The 27,909-nt window shown below is 46.6% G+C and overlaps 1 pseudogene; it reads right to left on the minus strand.

Moving 5' to 3' along the window:
* Window positions 1–114: 114 nt before the first annotated feature.
* Window positions 115–27,739, minus strand: LOC144123850 (mediator of RNA polymerase II transcription subunit 27 pseudogene; annotated as a pseudogene).
* Between the last annotated feature and the right edge of the window lie 170 nt (window positions 27,740–27,909).

The following is a 27,909-nucleotide window of genomic DNA, read 5'->3' on the forward strand; positions in this document are numbered from 1 at the left end:
AGACATATAACATCCCAAGAAGCCCGTTTAATGCGCTATGCATCAAAACGGTAAAACTTGTTGACCATCTGGACAAAATAAAAAGCATTCACACGAGAAATCGAACGCGCGCAGTCAGGGTCGGCATGTCTCGTGGTAGACGTACAGCTTCCGCAGGTCGCGCCATGTCGGTGGCATGTTGCGCTGGAGCCGCGTTCCGCAGCGGCGGCACAGTGTCGAGAACAGATGCAGGTAGCTGTGCAGCCATCTGAGGAAGTACTTGACAGCTGCGGCAGCTGCGGCAGAAGGCGCCAACTGCGGCGATAAGTGCAGCATGACCGTGTTGGCGTGGTCCGTCACCTTCTGGAAGGCTTGGTAGCGTGACTTGGACCACATGTCGAGCTGGTCGTCATCCATGTAGATGTCCTCGTTGAAGGCCTTCACCAGCACCCACTCGATGATGAGGCCGCGCAGACACACTAGCGCCCGCAGCGTACGACTCAGCGTGATATTGAGCACAGCCGAGTTGCCGCACGGCCGCAGGATCTCGATGGACATGTCCACGAACTGCCACTGCACGCTGCTGATGAAGGCGTCCACAGTTTGCGGCGGCAAGTTGTGGCCCTGGCTGAGCGGCCTCCGCATCCGCTTCATCGGGAATGGAGAGCTGTTGGAGCGCTTTAGTCTTTTCGGGTTAGGAATGCCCGAAACGTGGCTCGTGTGCTTGTGAACTTTGTTGAACCAGCGATAAGACTTGATAAAGTCCGTGTGCAGCGACGTCCTGTCCAGGGTTGAGTCCTGGCAGAGGTGTCCCGCGCATCATGTTGACGGCCGTCTCCAGCTGCCCAATGCTAGATATGACGGCGCCCAGGTTACCCTGGAGCTCGACGATGAAGCTCTCCTCCTTGTTCTAGTCGCTATAAAGCACAGCGCTTCCTCAGTTTTCAAAAATGTTATCCCACCGTTATCCGTTATCACGATTTTTCTGTTATCACGCTCAAGTAAATGATGACAGTATAATTATTATAAATGAACTTAGGAATGAACTTGAAGGACGTTACCTTTTAAATTCACAAAACACTTTTGAGGGTGCACCTGTCGTATCGTTTGATTGTGTCTTAAGTTTTTTACGCAATCTCGACGAAAAAAAAGTCAAAGTCCAGATGGACTTCATAATGAGTTCTTAAAATCATATGAAGCTCATATAGCACCTTTCATGGCAAAGATTTTTTCGCCTTCTCTAGAGACTGGAAGAGTACCAGCGATTGAAAAAAAGTTGGTGTCATACCACCACACAGAAGAGAAGATAAATTTAAGGTATCTAATTAGAGGGCAGTATCAGTTACAAGCAAATCCTTCAAGCTATTAGAGCATATACTGGCAAGTTATATTTCATCATCATGATCAGCCTGACTAAACCCGTTGCAGGGCAAAGGCGTCTCCCATGCCTCTCCAATTAACCCTGTGCTTTAGCAGCTGCATGCGTTCACCGTATGCCTCCATACTTCTTAATCTCATTCGCCCACCTAACTTTCTGCCACCCCCTGCCACGCTTGCCTTCTCTTAGAGTCCACTCCGTTACCCGTAAGGACCAGCGGTTATCTTGCCTTGGCATTTGATACCCTCCCCGAGCCAGTTTCTTTTGATTTCGTCTATGAGTTCACTGACCCGCCTTTGTTCCCTCACCCATCATGCCCGCTTCTGGTTTCTTAACGTTACACCTAAATTTTTCCTTTCCATAGCTCGCTGCATTGTTCTTAACTTGAGCTGAACTCTTTTCGTTAGCCTCCACGTTACCGTCCCTAGGTGACAACCGGTAATATACAGCTGTTGTACAATTTTCTCTTGAGGGATATTGGTACACTGCCATTCATGATCTGAGAGAACCTGCCATATACGCTCCACCCAATTCTTATTTCCCTCTCGTGATCCGGATCAGCAGTCACTACCTGCCCTTAGTAGACGTATTCCTTTACCACATCCAGCACCGCACTGCCAATTGTGCGACTACTGTTCCCTTGCTAGGCTGTGGAATATTAGTTTCGTTTTCTTTAGGTTAATTTTTAGACCCACCGTACTACTCCCCCTGTCTAATTCATTCATCATACTTAGCAGTTCACCTCCTTAGTGACTCAGCAAGGCAATGTCGTCAGCAAATCGCAGATTATTTAAGGAATTTCCATTTACTCTGCTTCCCAACCTTTCCCAATTAAGGCCTCGGAATACCTGCTGTAAAGAGGCGGTGAATAGCCGTGCCGGGATCGTGTGTCCTTGCCTGATCCCTTCCTTATTGAAATTTTATAGCTGATTTTATGGGGGACTACAGTAGCTGTGCAATTGCTATATAGGTACACCTTCCAGTATTGTGACATAAGGCTCTTTTACACCCTGATTCCGCCATGCCTGTATGTGTGCTGAGGTTTACACTGAGTCAAATGCTTTCTCGTAATCAATGAAGGCTATCTATAGGGGTTTGTTATATTCTGCGCATGTGTCTATCACCTGATCGATAGTGTGAATATGATGTATTGTGGAATATGCTTTATTAAAGCCTGCCCTATCATTTGTTTCATTAAAGTCTAACGGTTCCCTGACTCTATTAGCGATTACCGTAAGACTGAAATTTCCTCCCAGAATGCATAGCTGAATCCGCAGCCTTTCACCAGGGACTGCAAAAATTTATACTTTGCTACGAGATAGTGTTTTTTTTGTGTGTGTGATTGCGCTCCTTTCTTTTCATATGTGAGTTACTTTCATGTACTGATAACTTCTTTTTTCTTTTTGCTTGTGCTGCTCTTGCTCAACTGAATTTTTGCCAATACATTGCCTATCTTTGTTACTTTCGCAAGTGACGTATGTTGTCTTTCTTTCATTGGAAATTCATGTATGCCACACCTGCTGGGTCCGAAATTGAGGCCTGTAGTATTGTTAAATAAATGAATGAATGAATGAATAAAAAAATAAAAGTAAATAAATAAATAAATAAATAAATAAGAGCAAACGACGCCCATGAGCTGCACCGTTTTCTGCCCGTGTCGCTTGCCTCGCCGTACGGTTCTATGCGTAGGCACCGATGTAAAGTGCATCTTCGCTGTAGCAAGCACGTCGCATATGTTACCTTGGCTGGTATGAGGTCCAATAGTTTAAAAAATTTTAAGCTTATAGAATGCCCTACCAACAACCCCCCCGACACCTTTTTTGGTCTCCACTAAGATCACTCTTTGCACTACCACGATACGCGGTCGTTGGTCGTGCTGGCTTCGTCATCGGTCTAGCGTGACAGACCAGTGCGTCAGCGACGGCACCGGCATACCGACCAGACCACCGACAGTCGATCGCTGTCGCATCGTCCCAGTATGAAGGGACTATGCCAACACCGAAAAAAAACTACGTTACTTTTATAGCCTTTGCGCCACCAGTCACTCATACATGAGGGACGACTGCTACTTGGATCGCCAGTGAAAGAACAGGGGGCAAGAGACCTCGCACTGCAGCAACAATAGCAGACGACGTTGCTCCTTGTATGCCCTTGTGACGTCACAACGGCATTCAATATGGCGGTCGCTGCTAGTGGGAGGAGTTTCCCGATCTCTATTTCGATCGCATTTTCTTTTAATTTGAAGCGCGTCCTCGGCACCCGAATTTTGAAAATTCAATGATAGGCTCGTTTATAAGTTGCTGAAGTACAAAACTGCAATACGGCGAACGACCATGTCCCCTTTAGGGCGAATACACGAGGATGATATGTGTTTAGATATGGCTAGTAGGACCCCTCCCCCCTCCCTCTCCATGGCGCAAGGTTCTATCGCGACCGTAGATTGTGAAAGCTAATGCTCTATGAAACATTTCTCAGTCAAGAACATTAATGTAAACCCAGGTTTCTGTTAGAGCGATTTTATCAAAACTTGTGTCAATCAGAGATAAAAGCCTGTCACGTTTTTCAAGCGTGCTTCTTGCGTTGCCAAAAAGACTACTACGCGTAATGTGGGTCTAAAGGAACAGTGGCGCCCCCCCCCCCTCGCCCTTTCCTAGGGGGAAACCGGCTGTTGAACCACGTGGGTATCGGCGCTTTCGTCCCGTGACACCAACCTCGCGTATTCTATCACAGTTCGAGCACTGCACGTAGCTTTTCTTATTTAGAATTAACTTTTTGTAATGCTTAAAAAACAGCCTGATTGACTTTTGTAGAACTCAATTAGTTTTTTTTACGAGCCATGCTAGTAGAAACGGAGTAGTCTTCGGCAAAAGGCACGTTATTTTCCTTCAGCTCTTTCCGCGAAGAAAGAACTATTTCTGTAGTCTTGTAATTTATAAATTTCACAATGATGGGGCGATATTAGTCGGCGAAAAAATTCTTAAGCGTCGCGCACCTTCAATAGTGTAGGCAGGAAGGAGTGGGTTAATGACGGAAGCAAGAGCAGATATTGTTTCTTCGGTTTGTTTCTAACTTTCCATGGTGTCAAGGAGCCCATGAAAAATAAAGTTATTGCGAAGCGACCAATCTTCAAATTCTTCCAAACGGAAAAAACAGCTCATAATCAGAGTCGTCTAGTTGCGAGAGAGATTGCTTCAATACAGTTATTTCATGTTGCAATTCGTTTATGGGCTTCATGCTCTCTTCCAAGCCGCTCAGTCGTTTTTTTAATCATTTATTTTTACAAATGCTTTCTGAGCGTTCTTTTGCTTTTTACGTCGGCGGCTAGTACCATCTGGCAAATCGAGCTCTGAAGCAAAAACGCATGAACATCTTTCAAAAGCTTAAAAGAAAGCACTCTTATGTTCAGAAGGGTCAGAGGACTAGCTAGCGCCACAATAAGGCGCCAACGTCTATTTTTATTTCCATGCTAACAAGAAAAGCATGAACATCAACCGTTTTCAAAGTATGCAGGCATTAAAGAGATATGGTATGGCATGGTATGGTATAGTATCGTATGGTATGGTATGGTACAGTACGGTACGGTATGGTACGGTCGCTTCGATACGGTATGCGTGGTAGGCATGGAATGGTATAGTTTTTTGTGGTCACACTTTCCAAAAATAAAAATTTTTCACTACCACCACCTTCTCAGGATTTACTGTAGACTTCGGTACAGGGCAGAAGAGGTAGCTATGAAATATCCGGTTATAATAAACTCAACGCACCGGTTTGCATTTTTATTCATCACTCGCAAATAAAAGCGCTTGCTGCATGGTGAACTGCGGTGCATGTTATCCCATTTCTGCGAGCGCGTCTCAGACCTAACAGAAAGAAGAGGTGTGAACTGTTATTCGCCGCAGTATCCCACGTCAGAGAAAAAACTGCCACTGCCGTCCGCAGCAAAGCTAGTTGCCCTTCTTCCACCTGGATACATCTCAAAGGTTGACCCCTTCCTCATCACAGGTTTCGATTGTGCGAGGCCGATATTAGGCTCATTTTACGTTCCCCACAACCAGAGTAGTTAATCTCAAGCTCGTCAGTGACTTGATAATATATAAATTCCTGATGGTCATCAGCGGATATTTTTGAAAAGTAGTATTCTGATACGATAACGCTCTCACACATAAAGGACCTTGCAGTACATCAAAGCGATGTTTTGTGCAAGGCGGGGAACATACATTACAGGATATATCGGAGAAAACAGCTCAACTTGAAGATTAATTGCAGACAGAAGGAGGGCATGACGTGGTAGTGCCTGTAAGAGAATAAGCTGGACAGTGGAGACCTACTTTTGGAAGATGAAACCCACAGTCGCAAAAAGCTGCCCAGATTTCGACGGTCGCTCGACAGTTCTCAAGTCGATAAAGGCGGTTGCGTATTTTGTTCAGCTTATATACGTGAGCTCGGATTCGAGGGGTTGCCTGTAGCATCGGCCGGCTTGTTTCCATGTGGGAAGCCGGCTCACACCTCTTCCTCCACAGATTCGACCCCTTCAGTGGTGTCGACGCGCGAAACATTACAAGAAAATGGGAGCACCACGTCGCGCTTGTGGATTTGTTTAGAAACGACGGTCCTTGGACTTGACGAGACATACGCTGCAGCGAAGGCGAAATCGCTGTGCTGGGTGATGACTGGGCGCCCCCGCCCTATGTGGCTCTTCCGCAGTGCCAAGGAGACCTTCCTACTAAGGGACAGCATTGTGCACGGCTGCCAGACTGTGGTCCCATACATGTGGGAGGCTCGCCAATCAGTGCACGTCGTCTTCCCTCTCGAGCTGCACGGCCGGGATGTCCCATTGACGGCATAACGAGCTAAAACTCATTTTTCGGGAGCATGGTAGAGAGAGGTTGGTCAGATGGTGTTTAATAATCACAAAGTGAACAAAAGAGGAAAAATTCACGGCGCTTGCCAACGTTTCGACAAGAGGAATTGCCTTCATGTTGGCAAAGCGTTCATCAATGCGGGCTTTAAACAGGATCATCACTTTAAGGTGAAGGGCGGGAAGGGGAAGCAGGACTGTTTTGTTAGGGGACTTTCCTCCTTCTTCTCGGCCCTTCCTCCTGGGAAGGCCAGAGGAGGGGTGGAGATTCGGGGCTCTTCTTTATATTTTTGTAACTTGTAACCGACGATTTCGTCCAATGTTCTTTCTTTACCTCGATATTTATACCCTTTGTATTAAAAGCCAACCCGTATCTAATGCCTCTACGGGGGATTTTTAAGGTAATAAACTGACCTCAGCTGGTCCCGCGTCACTAGATGAGCTTCGCTGACGGATGGTGGCCTTTAGTTTACCTTACAATCTTTCAGCAGGCCAGTACTTCTGCCAGCATTCATCTTGTAATATTGCGTTGAATAGCGCTGTTCTTGAACTGCGTCTTATAATAAATCTCAACAAAATATCCCTTCTAGCATCTTTACTGTTGAAGACATTTCCTGAAGTTATTCGTTCTTTTCTTTTTTATTGTCCCTAAAAATATGAGGAGGGATTGTAATCCAATGTTCGAAAAGAGAGCACGTTTGCATTGTTACGCAACATCCGCAGTGTCTGCACTGCAGGGCATTGTTCAAGCAGCCGCAGTGACCCTCCTTCGCAGGCAATCTTTTCAGATCCACACTTCGGGTTGCTGGCATTGTGGATGTTGGCATGCTTTATCAAAAGGCTGGTGAAAACTTTTTCATCCGTGAGGGCGGGTTTACATGACGGAATTAGTGTGACACGCCGTTGGTAAAGCGCTGTCCGCACTGATGCAGAGTGAAACAACGACTGCGGAATGATAGCGTTTCGCAGAGAGCGATTTTTACAGTACGCGCCTGAAATTTACCAAAAGAGTCAAAAACGAACGTCTCAGTGGCGACCAGCATCGTACTACCTCTAAGGGGCGGAGAAACTCTGGTTGGGAACTGGCCCATTCTGGGCAATAATTTATGAAGAATTCTAAACCATCAATACTACTTAAAGTTGTACCTTGACGTGCTGTATTTATTCCTTCAAATTGTTTCGCAGGGCAATGAAATCAACAAATCAAAGGTAACCAATGAGCGTGATGTTTCACCCAAACCTTCCTAATCTAAAAACCTGAACGCCTTCTAAAAATATGTGACTGTTGACAATGTATAGATTGCGCCACCATTATATTTTTAACTTTCTTTTTTCAAGATTATGTTCACGATGTGCGGCCCGATAGATTTTTTCGAGCACTTTTAAATATGCCCCTTCCTTGCCTTGATTACGAAATACCTGCCTGTCGGCTGATGTTTCTATGAAATCAAGTTCTTTTAGCGCCCATTCTCGGCAAAATAATGCAAACAACGCATGGGCACCACGCTGAACTCATTGTCATCCACACAAGCGCAGCCATACGTCTACAAAAGTTTAACTTTGCATATCTATATCCATGTAACTGTATGGCTGCTATTGGGGCGATGCTAATCAGTAATTACTCTTTTATTACAAATTTACTTTTCCTTAGCGGATGTTCCTAAACATTGGAAAAACACCAATCTCGATAGACTTGCAGATTACTCGCCCTACCATATGCTAGCCGGCCCGGTTAGCGCACTTGACAGAACGACAGCCCTGGTGAGGTGGTGATCCCGGGTCGAACACTGTTCCATAAGAACCTTTTCTGCGACTCAGAAGTTTCTGTGAAAGCTCTCTAACTTTCCCTAGCAGCCGTTTGTGTTTGTGCTTGGGTCGATGCTAACAAGCAATTACTTCCTCATTACAAACCCTACTCCATCTTTTGGTATTTCCCCAAGGCGAAAGCCTTCAATGGCTCATGCTCGCGTCCGTCGGACTGTCCGTTACGCTAATAAAAAAAAAGTACTTGTGCACGACGGGGTTCAGACCACTATCCTTCCGTTCCGCGCCCGAGCGTGCTAACGACTATGCTACTCCCTGCCAACTCATATGCAGTTCTCCTTCTTTAGGACACTGGATAGTGTTTGCAGAAAGGCGTCGAATCAGACGGTTGCCTCCCAAAAGCCCTCCAGCGTCACCAGCATTTAAGATTCACAAACAATTGTGTATTTAATTAACATCTTAGACACACATCAGTGGCAAAAGCAGTAGCACTGCCTAAATGCTTTCGCCTCACCGCACTTTAAGTCAACAAAGTGCCACTTGAATTTTTTGTATCTTTAGGCGATTGGTATGTCGGTTTCGGGGCGAGGGAAATCTGCTCTTCGGTAGTTGCGACACAGGAGAGCTTCCGATCTCAATAGGACGCAATAATGTAGCGGGCGCAATCGGCGATACTGACGCCACCCGCGTAAATACTCTGGGTTTCAGAAATATCCCTCCTATACTTTCTCAATGGAGCCTCCAAAAATGCTGCATCTGGTTTTGTAGCGTTTAGCAGGTTTTTTTATGTTCACAATCCACCAGAATATAAGCTTACGTTCCTCACCTGATGGATTCTAACATATCCATAGCAAATTCAGCTATCATTTTGCGTAAATTGATTTTCCGGTTGTTTCCACAAATTCCTATATTTTTGCCTTGGACACTAAAATATAGTAAGTAGAGTGAAAACATCTCTTTGAAAACAAATTTGACATTTTTATTTTCTATGCCAACGTTTAATGTAGTGAAAACATTAATGCAAGGTTGATTAAACACGCATCGATTTTCAAAACTTATTTTGCTCTTGAAGCCGTATGAACCGGTTCGAACCGATGTGAACAGTAACGAAATGTCGCTCCGCAGCCTCTTTCGATCCTGCTTTTCTCTCCGAGGGCCATAAATCCTAGAACACAGACTCCCAATTTTTCTCCTTTTCTAGTGTACTTTTTCTTGTTATGTTATCGTGATGTTATCTTGCTATGCTATTATTACGTTAGCGTTATGTTATAATCACGCCTTGTTATTTTCACAGGTCTGAACTGTTTCATGAAACCGGTCAGTTGCAATGTTTTATGCTGTTTTGAGGTATTTTATTCATCTTTCATTCACTTTTTTTTCAGTTTCTTGCCGTCAATCATCGTTACAATCCAACATGTTTATTTGGCCCTTTAGAGCACGTGTCATATTACTTTTCACTTTTAATGATTTATTGTTTCTTTATACCGCTTTTAGTCTTTCTGCAAGTGAAACTGGTTTTTTTATCATCTTTATTGCCCTGCACACATTTCTGATGCTTTCTGCCGCTCATAGGCGTTGTGACTGCCTGCTTATGTAATCTTTGTGTCTGTCAACAGAAGAAGCAGTTGTTAGCGTCCTGTTGTCCGGTCTTTCTCACCTGTGAACGTTTTTATGTTGCACTACGTCGTTGCCCAAGAGAAGAGTTAGTGGCATTGGCTGGGCGCTGTTCCGAATTTCTGTGAATGTCTGTGACCCTTTAACCCCTTTCTTAATCCTGCCTGCACTGCAGGTTCCAAGCGTCCAAACACTGTGAGGTTGCTACCGCGCCGTTCTTTTTATCTGCATGTAACGCCAGCATAGAACATTCGTGTGCGTTTCAGAGGTGCTTCGAAGCGTTTAACGCCGCCTTACGACTACGCGTCTCACTTGATGACTGCTTGTAACTCCTACAGAGACGAGCATAGAGCGTCTGAAAGACGCACAGAGGTCTCTCTCTCAGAAGCTCAGAGAAAGAATACAGCAGTTATTTGAGGCCTCGATTGGGAGAAGTTGGAAAGAGGAGTTAATGGAGACTGCCTTAGTAATCTTCGATTCACTGATGACATTGTCTTGCTAATTCACTCAGGAGGTGAACTGCGCAGCATTGTTCATGAGTTAGAGAGGCAGATCAGAGCGGTCGGTCTAAATTTAATGAGCAGAAAACAGTTATTATCAGTGGTCTCCGAAGAGAACAGAGTTTGCAATTAACAGCCAGGTGCTGGAAGTGATAAGGTAATACGTCTACTTAGGGCAGGAAATAGGCCTACTTAGAGACCGGTGGTCCGAATCACGGGATTGAAATAAGAATGATAAGAATGGGGTGCACCATATATGGCAGGTACTCTCATATCATGAACGGCAGCTCACCAATATCTCTCAAGAGAAAAGCATATAAAAGCTGCATCTTACTGATGCTCACCTATGGATCAGAAACGTGAAATATAACGAAAAGGGTTCAACTGAAGTTAAGGGCAACGCAGTGAGCCACCGAAATGAAAATAAATAGGTGTAACGCTCAGAGACAGGAAGAGAGCAGAGCGGTCGGTCGGATGTTAATGAACATGAAACAAAGTTATTGTTCAGTGGTCTCCGAAAAGAACAGCAGTTTGCAGTTGGCAGCGAGGTGCTGGAAGTGATATGGAAATACGTCTACTTAGGGCAGGGAATAGGCCTATTTAGAGACCGGCGTTCCGAATCACGTGACTTAAATAACAAGAACGATAAGAATTGGGTGGACCATATATGGCAGGTACTCTCATATCATGAACGGCAGCTCACCAATATCTCTCAAGAGAAAAGTATATAAAAGCTGCATCTTACTGATGCTCACCTATTGATCAGAAACGTAAAATATAACGAAAAGGGTTCAACTGAAGTTAAGGACAACGCAGTGAGCCATGGAAAGGAAAATAAATAGGTGTAACGCTCAGAGACAGGAAGAAAGCGGAGCGGTCGGCGGATGTTAATGAACATGAAACAAAGTTTTTGTTCAGTGGTCTCCGAAGAGAACAGCAGTTTGCAATTGGCAGCGAGGTGCTGGAAGTGATAAGGAAATACGACTACTTAGGGCAGGGAATAGGCCTATTTAGAGACCGGCGTTCTGAATCACGAGATTTAAATAACAAGAATGATAAGAATGGGGTGGACCATATATGGCAGGTACTCTCTTACCATGAACGGCAGCTCACCAATATCTCTCAAGAGAAAAGTATATAAAAGCTGCATCTTACTGATACTCACCTATGGATCAAAAACGTGAACTATAACGAAATGGGTTCAACTGAAGTTAAGGGCAACGCAGTGAGCCATGGAAAGGAAAATAAATAGGTGTAACGTTCAGAGACAGGAAGAGGGCAGAGCTGGTCAGAGAACAAATGCGGGTTAATGACGTCTTAGTCGAAATCAACAGTAAGAAATGTGCTTGGACAGGGCATGTAATGCGAGGGCATGATAACCGATTGTCCCTAAGAGTAATGTAATAGTTTCCAAGAGAGGAAAGCCTAGCAAGCGGCGGCAGAAGATTAGGTGGGCGGAGGAGATTACGAAGTTTCCGTGGATAGGCTGGCCGCAGCTGGCATTGTACAGGGTTAATTGGAGAGATATAGGAGTCATTTGCCCTGCAGTCGGTGTAGTCAGGCTAATGATGATGATGATATCGTGACGGCCATGAAGAGGCGATGCCTAGTCTATTTGGTCGGCATCGCTAAGTACGTAGAAGATGAGGAGAACGAGGTGGTTGGTTGCGTCTCGTGCCTGGCAAGTGGACCCCAGCTGGTTTCAGTCACCCGTCGTGGTCTGAATAAATCCCCGGACGTAACAATATAAACGCATGCGATTTTTACGCAATTGCAAAGATTCAAAAATCTCTGAACTGTAATATTTTAAACTGGCTGAAAGGTACAACAAGTAAAAAATGAAGGACACATAAGTATTGATTACTTGTGGCAATGCGACAGCATCGCTTTGCGTAGACCAACAAGGCCGCGATACAGGGCGGACCGGCTCCCATAGACATCTTTGCATTTGTTGGTCGACGTTGTCAGCTGCCTTACGTTACGGCTAGCAGTTCTGTGCAATATCTGGCACAAAATCTAACGAAACTGAGCCCGTGCCTGTGTGACTGTTAGGGGAGTCGCAACCTGTGCAGCGAAACCGCGTCACTGGATAAGCTGCAACATCATTCTAGGGTTACGTGACTCTAGGATACATAGGAAGCGTTGCTGTGAGAAGTCTGGACGGGAACAGCCTCGATCGTGGTTGGAGTCGTCTCATGCCACTTTTTGCGCGATGCCGGGATTTTGTGCCGATAGGGCTTCTAATGGTTTTAAATAAAAAAAAACGATATCTCAGCTACAAGCGCTGTTTAGCTCGACTTTCTCTTAATGTACTATTGTACCCAAAAACCCAGAGTGCACTGTGGCAATATGCCGCGCAATGTATGGCACACAAAGCCTAGGAAACGTGTTACTGCGTCTTTTAAAACATGTTATGCCGGAAATGTTGAGGTGTCACGAGTAGGCCGGAAAGAGGTAGTGTATTTAATGATTTTTTAGATTTTAGCATAGATTCAATGACTCTGAATTCTTTTTTTTCCTTCTGTGAAGTGCTGACCCGACTTGGATAACTCCAGACCTATTTTTGTGTGACATAATTTCTTTTATGCTTCTCGCTTTGTTATTACTCTAAGCCAGATTTCTTAGGTTCTTCACATGTTGCGGTGTTGTTTGCATGTTTCCCGCGAAGCTGCATTGTCGTTTGCGTTCAAATGCCTAGTAAGCTTCTTGCTGTCCCGAAATGTAGGAGCCGAAGGGCACGTCAAGCCACAACTGTCGCTTTTCTAACTCGATCATCTCCATGGATGCGCGGGAAATAAATAAACGACACTGATTTGAAGGTTAATGGATTTTCCTCACAATGTGAAGATAAATGCAGACTGTGGAGGTCATATTTCCTTCTCACTCCCTCGCACTACTGCGCTTTCTACGTAAGCATTCGTTTTTGAACCATCAATATAAAAGTCACTGAAACCATTCTATTTTTCCTCAAGAGCAAAAACCTCTTTGATAATATGCTATTGTGGAGTTTGCTCTTTACGGAACTGCGTAAGAGAGCAATCAAATATTGCAGGAAAATCTTACCATGGAGGCAGTAGATCTCGTATTCGAGCAATGCCAGGTAACGTATCTAGTACGCCGAGGTTTTGGCACATCTTTTCAAAACGCAGGAGGAGTGGCCGGATAGCTAGTGGTTTTTTCTTAAATAGTGTTCTGAATGAAAATTACAAAATTAAAAATGAACTAAAGGATAACTTTGGTGTTTGGGCAGCGAATGAAGTTCCAAAATATATGAGCATGTGGCATTCTTCTGTCTATAAGTGACAGTTCATTGGTTTCAAAATAAAGATTTACGTGCGACGTCCTGTAAGCACTGGTAGAAAGACGCAAATCTAAATTATGTATTAGATCCAGAACTTTAAGGTATCATGGTCTCGCTGAGCCATGCACTATATCTCCATAATCCATGGTAGAGCGTACTATACAGCGCTAAATTTGTAAAAGACATGTCCTGTCTGCACCTTAATGTTTTCGTGACAGTAATTTGAGTGTATCAAGAAGGAAAGTGAGTTTTTCGTCAAAGTTTATGCCTAGAAATTTATGCTCAATGTTTAAGGGTAGCTTGGTTTCATTCTGGTGAATGAATGGTTCGGTTTATAGGCCTCATTTGAGCGAGAAAGGAATGGCCACTGTTTACTGCGTGAAAGATTGGAAACCTTTCCCATCTACCCATATCACTAGTTTACGCACTGTCAACTCTGTCTCTCGCGTGTTACTAGGTTTGAGGACGTGCAGGCGATTTGAAGATTGTAAACAGAGACTGACAACATAATGAAGTTCGGGATTACTTTTGGTATAGAACTCGTTTTTATAACAAAGAGCGTTTTTCTTCAAATATACCATTGAGGTACTCTATATTCTCGAACGAAGTTTCTTAAGAGGGCTGAGCCTAGGCGTTAGAGAAAGGAGCGGTTGAAGAGAAAATTAGTTAGGCAGTTTAATATTCTGCCATGGATGCCGAGCTCTGTTAATTCGCGAAGAATCCCGAACCTCCCGTTTGTGTCTCATGCCTTCTCGAGCTCGAAAAAGTTAGCAAGACAGTGCTGTTTGCGTATAAAACCTTCTTCGAGTTTTAAAGGCGAACTGGAAGATCAGTTGTTGAGCGTGCGTTTTTAAAACCGCATTGATAGATGTTTGGAAGTTCGCAGGATTCAAGGATAAACGTTAGTCTTACATTCAGGACACTTTCAAAAGGTTCGGCGAGACAGCTTGTACGGGCTATTGCCCTATAGCTACTAGAGGAAGTTCGTGGTTTTCCAAGTTGAAAGAAAGGCACTATCACGGGTGTGTTCCACGCTTTAGGTATTTTTCAGTCCATGAATATTTTAATAAAGACTTTTATGAGTGCTTCTACGTCAGGCTGAGAAAGATGGGCAACCATTTCATAGTGCATCTGGTCGGGTTATTGAGCAGTTTTTTTGTCCGGCAGCCAGTACTATATTTATTTCTGGGAAAGTAATTTAATTCTTGTGTTCTTCGTTTCCACCGCCACTTATTGCAAGTCTATTTTGGCTACATTTCTGTGTTTCAAAAATGACTGCGTATAGCGTGCTCAATTGGCGACTACAGCAAAGTGCTCCCCCAACATGTCCGCCTGTTTCTGTATTCTTTATTGTGTGCGAGGCGTTGTCAAAAGCGGAATTGTGAACGATGAGAAGTTGCCATTTAATTTTCGAACCTGCTGCCACATTTTTTTAGATGCTGTTTGACTGTTTATAAATCAAACATAAGCTTTCCATGAAGTTTTCTCGGCATTACGCCGAACATACCGCGCCTGTGTTCTCGCCTTTGTAAAAAAGATAAGGTTTTAATGCGTTGGGTATCTACAGAAAATGCCCAATGATTTTGTATCTTTATGACTTCTCGATATTCCTCTGTGTGCTAAACTATATTTATGGGTTTGTCGCGCCACACCCGAGGATTTGTTCCGGATATTTGATGATGAGGATGATAGGCTGACGCTGACAGCCACATTATCACTTTAGTACGGGTTATCTAGAACAACCCACTTAAAATTTGTGAAAACTAGTGAACTGAAAGATATGTCGAAGCGGCTCTTTATTTTATTGTTTGGAGAGCAGTATGTGTGCTCTCGTGTTCACTAGGCACAAGTTATTGAACAGAATACAATATTCTCAAACAGGGCCTCTAGTGTTCGTTTGTTCACTATCCCAAAAACAGGAGTGTGCATTAAAACTCCCCACTCCCAGATATGGCTATGGCAGCTGATTAAAAAGTGCTTCTAGGTCATATAGTGTTATGCATGGATGTGGCTGAAGATACTTCGAGCATATTGTTATTGTTTTAAAATGAAGGATGGTTACTGCTACAGCCTCATATTCGGTGTTAAGATTTAATTCTTGAGTTGCAACACCGCTCTGGACAACAATAGCACCGACCCAGAGAGCCTATTCACTTGCTCTCGGTCACACCGAAAGACTCTTTAAAATACTTCTTTAGAGGTCCTAGGATGGTGTCTTGCAGACAGAGGGCGACTATAGAACGCAGTTGAAAACATCTGTTCCACGCTGTAGTTGTTTTAAAAATCCACGACAATTCCTGTGGATTAAAAATGCCATGTTGAATGACTTATTTGAGGGCGCAATTGAAAGCTTAAATCTCCGGATACTTAGGGCCTAATATTGGAGTTTTTCTTTTTCGCTCAAGAGACCTGCGCCTCCCCTGAAGCGGGGACGAACTGGGCGCTGTGTCCATCGCATCTCTAGAGGCGCTGGAGGACGGCAGAGTAGCTCGGGGTACACGAGTTGCACGCCTCTCGTGATCGGAGGTAGCCTTGCGGATTCGTGACACAAAAGCCGGTGAGCCATTTGTTAGATGTGCCTTTGCTGCATCTTCCCTGGGCGCGGATGGCCCTGCCTCGGGCTCATTGTGTCGCCTGGGCAGGTGCCGAAGTCTGAATTGGGGCCCCGCGCCGCCGCACCACATCGCCGAAGTTTGTTTTGGCTGTGAACAGATTCATCCCCTGTCTCCATCCAAATCGTTCTCAAATTCCTTGAAATGTCATGCTTTCTTTTGTTTGAATAGTTATCTCTTTCTCTTTCTTGCGGGATGGGCATAACCTTGAGTACGCAGTGCTATCTCCTTCACAGTTTGCACACTTTGGCACTGCGTTGCAGACAACAGATTGGTGTTTATTCGATGCACATTTGGCACAAGTTAGGTCGCCGCGACAGCTCTGGGAGCCATGGCCGATTCTTTAACACTTGAAGCACCGTCGGTGGTTTGAGATGTATGGTCTTACAATTATTTTTATATAACCTGCGTCTATGAATTCGGGGAGTTGGCTGGAACAAGTGGCAGCACAAGGTTTTGTCGGTATATCTTTGTCGCCTTTTCGGATTTTTTTGCGATCGGCATCGCTGACGTTATCATCTTGTTCAATATCATTTCTGGAGACGAAGTAGAAGACGAAGACCTAGTTGGTGGCTACGTGTCTGCTTCTTCTTCAGGGTCTATTGCAGGGCCACCTAAAGTCCTTTCCCTCTCATGTTCTTATTGCAACCGATGCCTCGCAGGATTGCGAAAAGGCAGGTGTGGGAATTTTTTCGCCTTCACTGGATTGGTCTTTTTCTCTCTGTCTTCCTGACTTCACTCCAATTTTTCTGGCTGAATTATTAGCAGTAATCTTAGCCTTACGAAAATTAGAATGTGCCGTTTCCCAGGTCGTGGTTATGACAGACTCTCTGTCCATTCGCTCTTCCTTATCCTCACCCACTGACTCTCGGCCATTACGCCTCTTTAAGTTACTGATTCCGCTCCATCTAAATTCGGTAAGGTTGCTTTGGGTACCCGGTCACATGGGCTTTCATTAAATGAGGTTGCAGATTCCTTAGCAAGAGCCTCTCTCAGCGGCCCATTTGTTGCTGTCCTGCCTTTGTGTGCATATACAGCTGCGGTGAGGTTTCGCAGCTACAGAATATTTCAGGAATTTGCTGCCTCGGCTCTTACGTCATCTCCCGAATATCAGCATCTTCTGCATCCTTGGAGTAGCAAAGACTGGCGCTCACGCAGACTAGAGGTCTCTTTCACGCGCTTGCGTTGCCGGGTTCCCCTTCTAAATTTCTACCTTCACAGATCTGGCCTGGCAGCTTCCCCACTGTGCCCTTTTTGTGCCGAACCTGAGACGATAGATCACTTCCTGCTGTTCTGCCGCCACTTTTCTCATTTGAGGAAGCGTCTTTAGCAAATTCCATTTCATCAACTGGGCTTGCCTGTGTCTTCCGCGGTTGTTCTTTCCATTGGCGCTTCTTTGCTTGGACGAAGCGACAGGAGTGTGCGCTCTGCTGTGCAAAATTTTCTTCAAGAAACGCAGCGACTCCCATTCTAATTTGTTTTTCCCGCCCTCAGTCAGTACGACATTGCAACATTACAGGCATTGTGTACTATTATGCACATTAAGCAATTGTCCCGTCTTTGACCTCCAAGTTAACTGAACCCCTTCCCTTCCCTCTTCCAATCTATCACACTACACACTATTACCACTCCTTTTCCCGTCAAAACTTTCCTGTATCCAGTAATTAACCGCCTGTGTCTTGGCCACTCCCCCGTAGTGGCTATGTGCCAGCAACGTCTTAGGCCTTCCTTCCTTCCTTCCTTCCTTCCTTCCTTCCTTCCTTCCTTCCTTCCTTCCTTCCTTCCTTCCTTCCTTCCTTCCTTCCTTCCTTCCTTCCTTCCTTCCTTCCTTCCTTCCTTCCTTCCTTCCTTCCTTCCTTCCTTCCTTCCTTCCTTCCTTCCTTCCTTCTAGGTCTGTGTTTTCGCTTTTCGCTGTCTTCTAGCGTGTGGCGTTGGTCGGACAGTGCCCTCCGTGAGACCGAATGCTGACGACGCCCCTGCGGAGAAATTCCCGGCAAGGTGGGCGCATTCTCAAGTGAGAAAACCCAACCGGAACCCTCCGGGGCAAGCTAGGCTTAGCTCGGCGCTGCCGAGCGAGGCCACGCTACGCGTCTGCATGGATTCTGCGTTGTCGACGACAGCTACGCGGATGCCCGCTGTGTTGCCACCTGACGCAGCCTCCACGTCCACGTAATCGTCAGCGCCTCTGGGCCTCCAGCCTGCACCGTCTTCCAATGCTACGACTTTGGCCTGTGACATTGACTGCTCCACCACCTCCGTGCCCGTGGCACTCCCTCAAGAAACTTTGCCCGTCGAGCCAGTTCAGTATTCCCACCAAGGGCCGTCACCAGCATCTGAGCCTCCTCCACAGATGCCTCCCCTGAGTCAAGGCTCTCTTCCGCCTGCTGCGAACTCGTTCCGCGTTACCATCAAGCCTACATTGCGCTTTCATATGACTGCCATCCCTGCCTGGAATGTTCAAGCCACAATTGACCACGCTCTTGGCTCTTTGAACTACTGCGGGTTTGTCGTCCATCGCCCATCGAACACCATCACGGTAAACTTGTCATCCTTGACGGACGCCCAGAAACTTTGCGCATTTACGCGGATCCCCCTGGATGACAGCAAGCATGTCCCGGTGCAAATATATTTTGCATCTGGTCCTGACACACTCCGCTGCATGGTTTATTATGTCGACAGCACGAGCCCTCCCGAGGAGGTGCGCGCAAATATTCGCTGCTCAACTCACGTTGTACTGCAAGCACGGGGTATGGGTCGCCGGGGCTCATACCTGCTCATCCTGCAAGGCCCGTTGACTCTCCCGAAGTACCTTACCTACTACGGTGCGTTCGTCAAACCACAGCCCTTCCGACCTCGTCGTATTTTTTGTTATCACTGCCACAAAGAAGGACATATGCAAAATACCTGCCCTAATCCAGCAGCTGTGGCCGACATGAATGAACCAACAGATCTTTGTGCCCTGTGCAACCCGCCGGACCATGACATTCGCTCTCCCGCTTGTCCAAAGAAGAAGCAAGCGAAGAAGTTTCACAAGTCGCCTCCAAAAATGGATGTTCCTACAAGTAATCGCTTTGCAGCTCTCGCATGTCGCATGTAACGACAACGACTTCCCTGAACTTCCTTTATCTGAGCCCGCTGCTCACCATAAGTCTCCTCACCAGCGTACATATGCACAAGCGGCTCACCTTCCCGGATCAAATGGCAAGCCAAAACGTACAGTGCATCCATCACATGTGGATGCCACAGATGAAGACACAGATTTAGACAATGCAATCACGGAGGCTCGCCGCCGGCTAGACGAACTCACCCAGTGCCGGGAACAGTGTCGTTCTCAATCCTCTCGAAGAATTATAATAACTTGGGAGCAATCATCAGAGGAATCAACTAGGGTGCGCACTGGCCCACAATCAGGTGCCGACCACCTGTTAGCCGTGGCTACCCCGACAGTGGATAAGATATTAGCGCTGATGAAGCAGGTGACATCCCTCATCGTGGAAGCTCTTCGGCCTCGTCATGGATAGCGCATCATCATCTGTGGTGGTGCAGTGGAACTGTCGAGGTTTCGCTAATAAGGCCTCTGAAGTGAACATCCGCCTTCGCGAAAGAAAGCTGACGGCATGGGCGTTCCTACTGCAAGAGCATAATGCACTCCCACGCCTTTCATGTTTCTGCGCATACCATTCACCCTCTATCCCTGATCGCCGTTGCACCGCCTTCTCCCTCACCCCAGGTAAATCTGCAATTTAAATTCACAGTTCAGTTCCGCACACACCGCTCGATCTTTCACGGTGGTGCAACACACGTCAAGAGGTTGTCGCCCTTCTCGTAAAACCTGCACGCACACCCCTTGTCCTAGTTTCTTTTTATAGTCGTCCTGGCTCTACATCTCCCAATCTGGGATGGGTTCGTTTTCTACGTTCTACCAACCCGGGTATCCCTATTCTAGTTGGCGGTGACTTCAACGGCGCACACACTGCGTGGGGTTACCCATCGGATTCCTCAAGGGGTGCACACATCCAAGGGAGCTTTTCGGATTATTCCTTTCAACATTTAAGCCGCCCGAATAATTCTACCCGCCCACGAGGTGGCCCGTATTCACCTGATTTGACTTGGTGGATAGGCCCCGGTAACCCTCGTTGGGCTGTTGATTCTGATACTTGGGGTAGCGATCACAGCCCTATTTTTATCTCCCTCACGCCTTCGCGTCTACGGAAAATACGCCGCACTGTGCGAATAACGTCATGGGACTCTGTACGCGCAGACAATCATTTATCGACATTCAACCCCTCTTCAGCACTGTCTACTCTCTCTGCTGTTCTCGCTACTCTCACTATTACCACTACTGTAAATGAGGACGACACAAACCCGGACATACATCTATTGAATCTGTGGGCTCTTCGTCGCCAGGCGGATCTTTACGCTACTCGTCACCCCTATGACCCATCGACTCTTCCTATTCTTCACCGCGCAACCGCACGGGCGCGGCGCTATGCAAAGCGGCTTGGCAGGCAACGCTCGGCTGCATGGTGTGCCCGCCTGTCCTCTACTCAGGGCAATCGACATCTCTGGAGAGTGTTTCACGCCATGGAGCGCCCTTCTCAGGTTGCATATTACACAGAGAGCATTCGCCTCGCTCTAAATGTGGATGAGGACACATTTTCACAAGCGGCCAGTCAATTTTTTCCAAACCATGACTGCACCGCTACGTCTCCATCTGACGTATCGGTTACAGAGCCCTCCGATGGGATTACTTCTGACCTCACCATGGCAGAGCTGCTGCCCTCCATTGAACGTTTAAAAACTACTACTACTCCCGGGCACGACAGCATACCTAACTCCTTATTCCGAAACTTGGAAGGGAGGGCATTGCAAACCCTACTTGATACTTTCAACGAAGTGTGGCTTTCTGGCGTCATGCCGGGAGACTGGAAGCATTCTATTGTGGTTCCAATACCCAAGTCAGGTCAGCCTCCAGTATCACTCTCGGCCCTTCGTCCAATTTCCCTTACGCCTACCATCTGCAAGCTTTATGAAAACATTCTAGCCGCATGCTTGTCGTGGTGGCTGGAACCCCATGATTGTTTCCCAGATTCCCAAATTGGTTTCCGCCCACAAATTGGAACGGAGGACGGCCTTGCTACTTTGGCTGCTGACGTGCTTGACCACTCTCCGCAGAGTCACCTTGTACGAACCGTAATCGCTACAGATATAACAAAGGCATATGATAACATCCTTCACTCTGCCATTCTTGCCTCCCTTCAAACTCTTGGTCTCCCTCACCGGTTCCTCCTCTCTATTCACGCCTTTTTAGCAAATCGAACATTCAGCGTGCGTGTCCACGGAAAGCCCTTTGGTAACTTCACTTCCAATAGAGGAATACCGAAGGGCTCCGTTCTCGCCTCCACATTATTTAATGTGGCTTTAATACCTCTTGTTCGAGCCCTAGAGTCCATTCCTTCTATCCGCGTGCTTGCGTATGCCGATGATATAACCTTGTGGTGCTGTCATCCAGATGCGTCTATTCATCAGTCGGTCCTTCAACACGCGCTGGATGTATTGACATCTCGCCTCCCACCTCTGGGTCTAACACTCTCTACTAAGAAATCATGTTTCATTCGAATTGGAAATAAAGCCGGCTTACTGAAAGCTCCCCCTTTAAATTTTACGATACATAATTCTTTGATTCCTCAGGTAGAAACTGTTCGTATTCTTGGTCTTCTCCATACATCTTGGACTGGCACCCCGTGGCTGGCAGCCACCTGTAAATCGGCTCACGCTACTCTAGGTCTGATTCGTCGCATATCTATACGCTCTGGTGGCGCACGTGCTCATACGGCCCGCCAGCTTGTGCGCTCTATCCTTCAGCCACGGATAGTATATCAGGCACAATTTCAACGTCTCACCCGCAGACAGTGGGATTCTCTTAAAGCTATCAATCATGAGGCTATGCGCGTCATAACATATCTGCCTCGTTTAACACCCATACCTGTGCTACAAGAGTTCGCACAACTTAATACACTCAGTGAAATCATCGACCAGCGGGTGGCAAATAGAGCTCGAAAACAGTCTCTCAAGCTTCATCGTTTAAATACACTTCCACCGTGGTCCTATTGCCTGCTCACTGACAATCGTCCCACTGTTTCCCCGTCGGTATCAGCAGCGTATCTGCCTGAAGGGTGCATATTATGCACGGATGCATCACATTCTGCAGAGAGGGGAGTTACTGCTGTGTATAGTCCATCTCATCCGCATCTCAACTCTCGCGCGACGTATACTGCGGATACGTGCACTCCGCTGGCATTGGAACTTCAAGCCATTTATAATGCCATTGCTTCCCTTCCTCTCGTTCCAACATTCAATACAGTTCATATTTACACCGACTCCCGCGCCGCCCTTAAACAGCTTAAGGCAGTTCGACGAACGTTCCAGATTTCACAATCAATTCATGTGCTGTGCGCAAAGTATCCATGTCCTGTGCGCATACACTGGATTCGCAGCCATGCCCAGGATCCACATAACATTCAAGCGGATGCTCTGACTCATATTCATACATTACACGATCCGCCACCTTCCCCTCTTCCTCCTGATCCGTTCCTGTCCCATGTTTCCGATTCCGAAGTTCTGCGCCAGCGAACACGCGCCCTAATTTCTCCGTGTTCGCACCCTCTCCCCCATAGTCTTACTCGGCAGGAGGAGGTATCCGTGCGCCGGATTCGGGCAGGGGCGGCTCTGACACCATCTGTCCGTCATCGGTGGCGTGCCAAAGATCTGCCAGCACCTGACAGGTGCCCTCACTCTAGCGCTGCACCGGACATTTGTGATGTGCGGCACTTGTTATGGACGTGCCCAGCGACGGCTGCTATCAGAAAACGGCTCCTCAGAGAAGTGGGCCTGCGGTGGAACCGCGAAAGTGACTACGTGAAGTGGACTATGGACAACTATTTCATTAACAACCTGTGCGACTACCTCAACGCAACGGTTCTTCACTCCTTCTTTTAACTTTCAATCCCATGCATTCCTCCACCCCCCTTCCGTTTTCAACTTATGCCTCATGGCGCACTTCTCGAATAAAAAAAATATCATTTCTTGTTCAGTCAGGATGAGGAAAACGTGTTCGATAATAGCGCCTTTGACAACATTGACGGACCTGCGGGCACTATATCTGAGAGCATGGAAAACTGCGCTTCGTCTCGTATCTGGGGGAGAAAGTCGCCGTTGGCCAGCTTCGTAATCTTGCAGCTAAGGCTCAGTGTACGGGTCAGCGATATGGAAAAAATGAAATAAGATATGATTCTCGCTTGCTTGTCTGGTACTTTACTTTGTACCTCTTGGAAAAATTTCTTTTAGTTTTTGCAGGAATTCTGTTCTGACATGTTTGTGTAGAAAGAGGAGGAGCCATAAAAAATTATATTGTTCGGCTGTAGTGCCAGCCACCCTCTATGGAGCCCAACGAGACGTTGGGACAGGAACTTGCTAGCAAGCCCTGCCCACGCAAGCTGTGCCCCTCAACTATAACCAAAAAGACGCAACTCAGGCTAGTTAGTCCCACAAGCGTAACCCTTGCCGACAGGAAGAAGGAAAATACAGGAAGTGATTAAGAGACAGGGGAGTTGTGCAAAAGAATATAGGAAAGTGAAAGATGAAGAGGAGGATAGGAAAAGGCGACTGCCGATTTCCCCTTGTCGGGTCAGACTGGAGGTTCCGTCTACAGGAAGCTGTTCCCAAAGTAGTGCGTCCTCCACCTAGGAACTTTAAATGTCCAAATGCTTGGCATCGGCTCGACTACCACGACCCCGTTTCTTCAGACCTGGCTGCGGCTAAGCGCGGGTGTTCGGGTTCATGGTGACGCACAGCTCATCGTCATCTACCTACGGAGATGACCCTGCGGATGCTCAGTAACCCGTGGTGTCACAACTCACGAACATTGGCATGTAGCAGAATCCCCTTCGGGGTGTATGCAAGATTAGGTGTGCTCCTATTGGTGTCTTAATGTACGTTGGCCGCATGCTGCCATGTATGTACTGTACACAGGGCCGCGCATCCCGTCAGGTCTATCTTAAAGGTTTTTGTTTGCAGGCCTCAACATGGCTGGCATTGAATAATCTGGTACAAGTACAGTCAATAGACGGGCAGAGAAGTGCATTCGCGCCCCATTTTTTTTTTACTTTCTCCAAAGAAGAAGGCTTTCGGGAAATATAAATCGCCAAATCGATCTAATGAAATAATCTGGCGTTACTTCTATCGCAAGTAATAGAAAATTTAGTGTCCATAAGCAGGTCATATTTTTAGTTTTAATGATAAAAAAACTTCCTCAAATGCTGTGAACAGGGAAAGAACACGTCATTACTAGAGGTGTCGGCGTGCTTCAGGAAGTAGCAAACTAGCATCTTGGCAGCTGTTAGAAATAAAGCTGATGAAGTTAAGGATATGGAAGGAATACCACCGTAAAATAATTTTTATTCCACCAGAAAAAAGCATTTTGTGTCCGCGTTCAGGGCTTGCTAACTGCATGTGCACCGACTCTATAGGTCACCAAAGTAGTTTGTTTTATTGAAATGCTTATTTCCCTGTGCCACAGCCATTCTGCCTTGTTTTCGGAAACATCGCGGAACATTTCAGATTAGCTGTTGCTATACCCTTGTAGCTGTACATTTAAAAAGTTGCAAGTGTAAGCAAATTTCACATACGGAGAGTCCCCCTTTAATATAATGTCTGTGCTACTGACAACGTTTCTTTATATTATGGAGCAAGCCCGTTTTTTGGCTTTAAGGCATGTACGACAAAATTCTTGGCTAAAACCGGGTGTTTGCGTCCTCGAAGCCACTTGTGCAAATCTTCTTCAGCATCCTGCGACAGCAGCAACCTCTCTTCAGCAGTTAGTGAGTTGCTTCCCGGCATCAAAGCAGTCATCATTTCTGCGAACAGATTTTGTATAGAAGAAGCTTCAGGTGCATGAAGGCTCAACCCTTTTCAAATGCATGTCGTTACACATTAAGTTTGGTGCTCATTGTGTCTAGTTTATCTTAAGGAAAAACGTCTTTGCATCGAGGTTTTACGAAAAAAAAAAGTCTAAAAGCACTATATCCTCGGCAGTTCTTTTATATGTGCGTAAGCTTTGACCAGAAGTTTGAAAGATTTGATGGAATGAATATCATTTCCGCCGCTGAGAACGCGGCTAATCCAGTTGCAGTGGTTTTAACGCCCACTTGCGCTTCAGAATAGAATATAAATGCCTATTTATCGCACCCTCGCCCGTGGGAGACCTTGCTGCTCAGTTCCGACATGGAAACCCAAGTGCATGTCAAAACAAGAGCCCAGGAGGTGGCTGCACATCGCTCTCCAGAAAAACCTCGCCATCCACGTTAATACGCGCCCTATTTGAAGACAAGTGGATCCTCGCCTTCTGAAGAAGCTGCAGACGTCCTTCAGCGTCAGGGGCCTCCTGGGAGCCATGCATGATTGCAGCTGAGCTGGACACTGAGGCTAGGCATAGTGCCTCCGCTGCCACGCTGGCAGAGGTAGCTCTGCAGGCGTCTCTCGTGGTAGGACATGCCTCGCAGTCGACACCTGATCCGCGGCGCCGGATCCAGCTTTGTGCTCCCGTTTCATCGGCAGATGCGCCTTTCCTGCCTTCCCGAAATCCTGAACTGCTCGTAAGTGATCTGCCCCCAGGGCCAATGGCCATCCATTCCACGCTTCCGGATTGGCCTAAAACCGCATTATGAACTGAGCATTCCATTGGACTTATCGGCACCTCTACCCGCGCAAAAGTGCCCTCGTGCATCTCACAAGCGTCCCTGAAATGACAGTGAACCAATTCCATCTTCGTCAAGTGATGGCTCTCAAGGCAAGCGCTCTTCTCTTACGATCGAGAACCCAGTTGAATCTACACCCAGATCGTCACCTTACAAAATGACCATTAAATCTCTGGCCAAAAAAAAAAGCCTCACGGATATGCCAAACAAGATTCTACAAGCTAACTTGGACGCGTAAGTCGGAACGAAAGGTTTTCTTGGCTTCAATAGCACAAAGTCCAACACCATTGTTGTGTGGCTTCCGACTCAAATGCCGTAGAACGTCTGCAAACGCTCCAGAGTATTTCACTCACAAGTGAAATCTCAGTGCCAATACAATTGTATTTTGTTGGAGGCTCCACTTGCAGCGTTTCATCGTCTACAACGTCGACATCACTGAGGATCAAACTGCTCTCCGGCGTGAGCGAGCCTTGCAGGGGCGCTCTTGCATAGTCACCTTGCAAGGCCCTCTTATACTACCAGCCTCTCTGTACTATTATGGGTGTATTTGACTGCCTTGGCCATATAAACCGAGTGCGGTATATTTCTATAACTGCTCCCCTACTGGGCATATGCGCAAATCCTGCCCCTTCACTTTTGCCGGTGAAGGCACATCTGAAGGAAAAGTGGCTTATCGATGCGGCCTCTGTAAATTCGACGACCACGAGGTAACATCTCCAATCTGTCCGACAAAACAAAAGGCAACACAAAAGGCTCGTCGTCGAATGACTAAGCATTGGCCAATGCTGACAGTATAACTTCATTGCAGACATCCAATCAGTTCGCAGCTCTGCAGTAGGATGACCACGAGTGGCCGGAGCTTCCTGAGCACACCTCGCATGATCCTACAGCTCAGCAACCTTCCAACGATACGTAATATGCGAAACGAACGCCTCCGAAAACAGCCAACAAAACAGCGCAGTATTCCCTAACTACGGCAGGACGATATAACCGCAGTAAACGAAAAAATCGAACGTCTTTGAGAGGAGGTCACCAAGCTCCGGCCACACCGTGAAATGCTGGCTCCACGTAGATGGGCAGCGGAATCATCCGCCATATCTATCAATGGCGCAGCAACATCGCCTTCCTCCCGCCCACCTGTGTCATTTCCTGCCACCTCTTCTTAGTTTACCGCAATGCCACACGACAAATCTGCGACTTTTTTGCTCCGGTTTATGGTCAAGCAGTTGTCCAACTTGACGTCCGTGATGATACAGCGCTCGGGCTAGTAGCAAGAACTGGCAACTTCCGTTCGTGCTGGTGTGCTGCAGTGGAACTGCACAGGCATTTCCACGAAGGTGGCAGAGCTCAAAACCTTACTACGAATTCATAAGCTGCAGGTGTGGGCTTTATTTCTACAGGAAACAAAGGCCTTGCCATCGATTTCAGGCTTCAGTGCCTACATGTCTCTTTCAATGATAGACCGTCGTGTACACATTGCTGCTGCCCCGGGAAAGGCGGCGGTATATATGGGCTCAGGTTTTCCCCATGTACACCTTGCTCTCGGAAACTGGTGCACACCATATCCAGAGGTAGTGGAAGTGGCTTCAAAATTTAAGAAACGAACTGTTGTGGTCGTTTTATTAAACGTTAGACCAGTCGTTGGCGCGTCCTCCCATATTATTATTGCTTGGTTACTAAGTGACAGTTGGCAGTACCCCGGATGTTCAATTTTAGTCGGAGGCGACTTAACACCTCTCACCAGGATTAGGAGTACCCCACTTCGAGCACTTGTGGCAGGCGCGTGCGGAACGCCTTCACAGATGCCCAGTTTGTTCTTCTCAACAATCCTGGGACAGCAACACGGCCAGTGCTTTGAACTCGCACTGCTTCCTATGCTTCAGATTTGACGTTTTGGTCGGGTCCGCGTACTCCCTCCTGGTACATGGCGCCAGACTGCTGGGGAACCGATCCTTACCTTATTGTCATCGGTCTCCATACCTCACTTTTCCGACCTTTACACTACAAATGTTCAGTCATCAACTGGGAAAGTTTTCCCTGCTGTCTCCACAATCTCTGTACAGATTATTCGCCAATCCTTGTTGAGCACATTCAAAGAGCGCTCAACAGTGCTACAACTTCCACCTGGACAGATGTTGGTTAACCGGC

Source organism: Amblyomma americanum, chromosome 3, assembly GCF_052857255.1.
Source record: "Amblyomma americanum isolate KBUSLIRL-KWMA chromosome 3, ASM5285725v1, whole genome shotgun sequence".
NCBI classification, from domain to species: domain Eukaryota; kingdom Metazoa; phylum Arthropoda; class Arachnida; order Ixodida; family Ixodidae; genus Amblyomma; species Amblyomma americanum.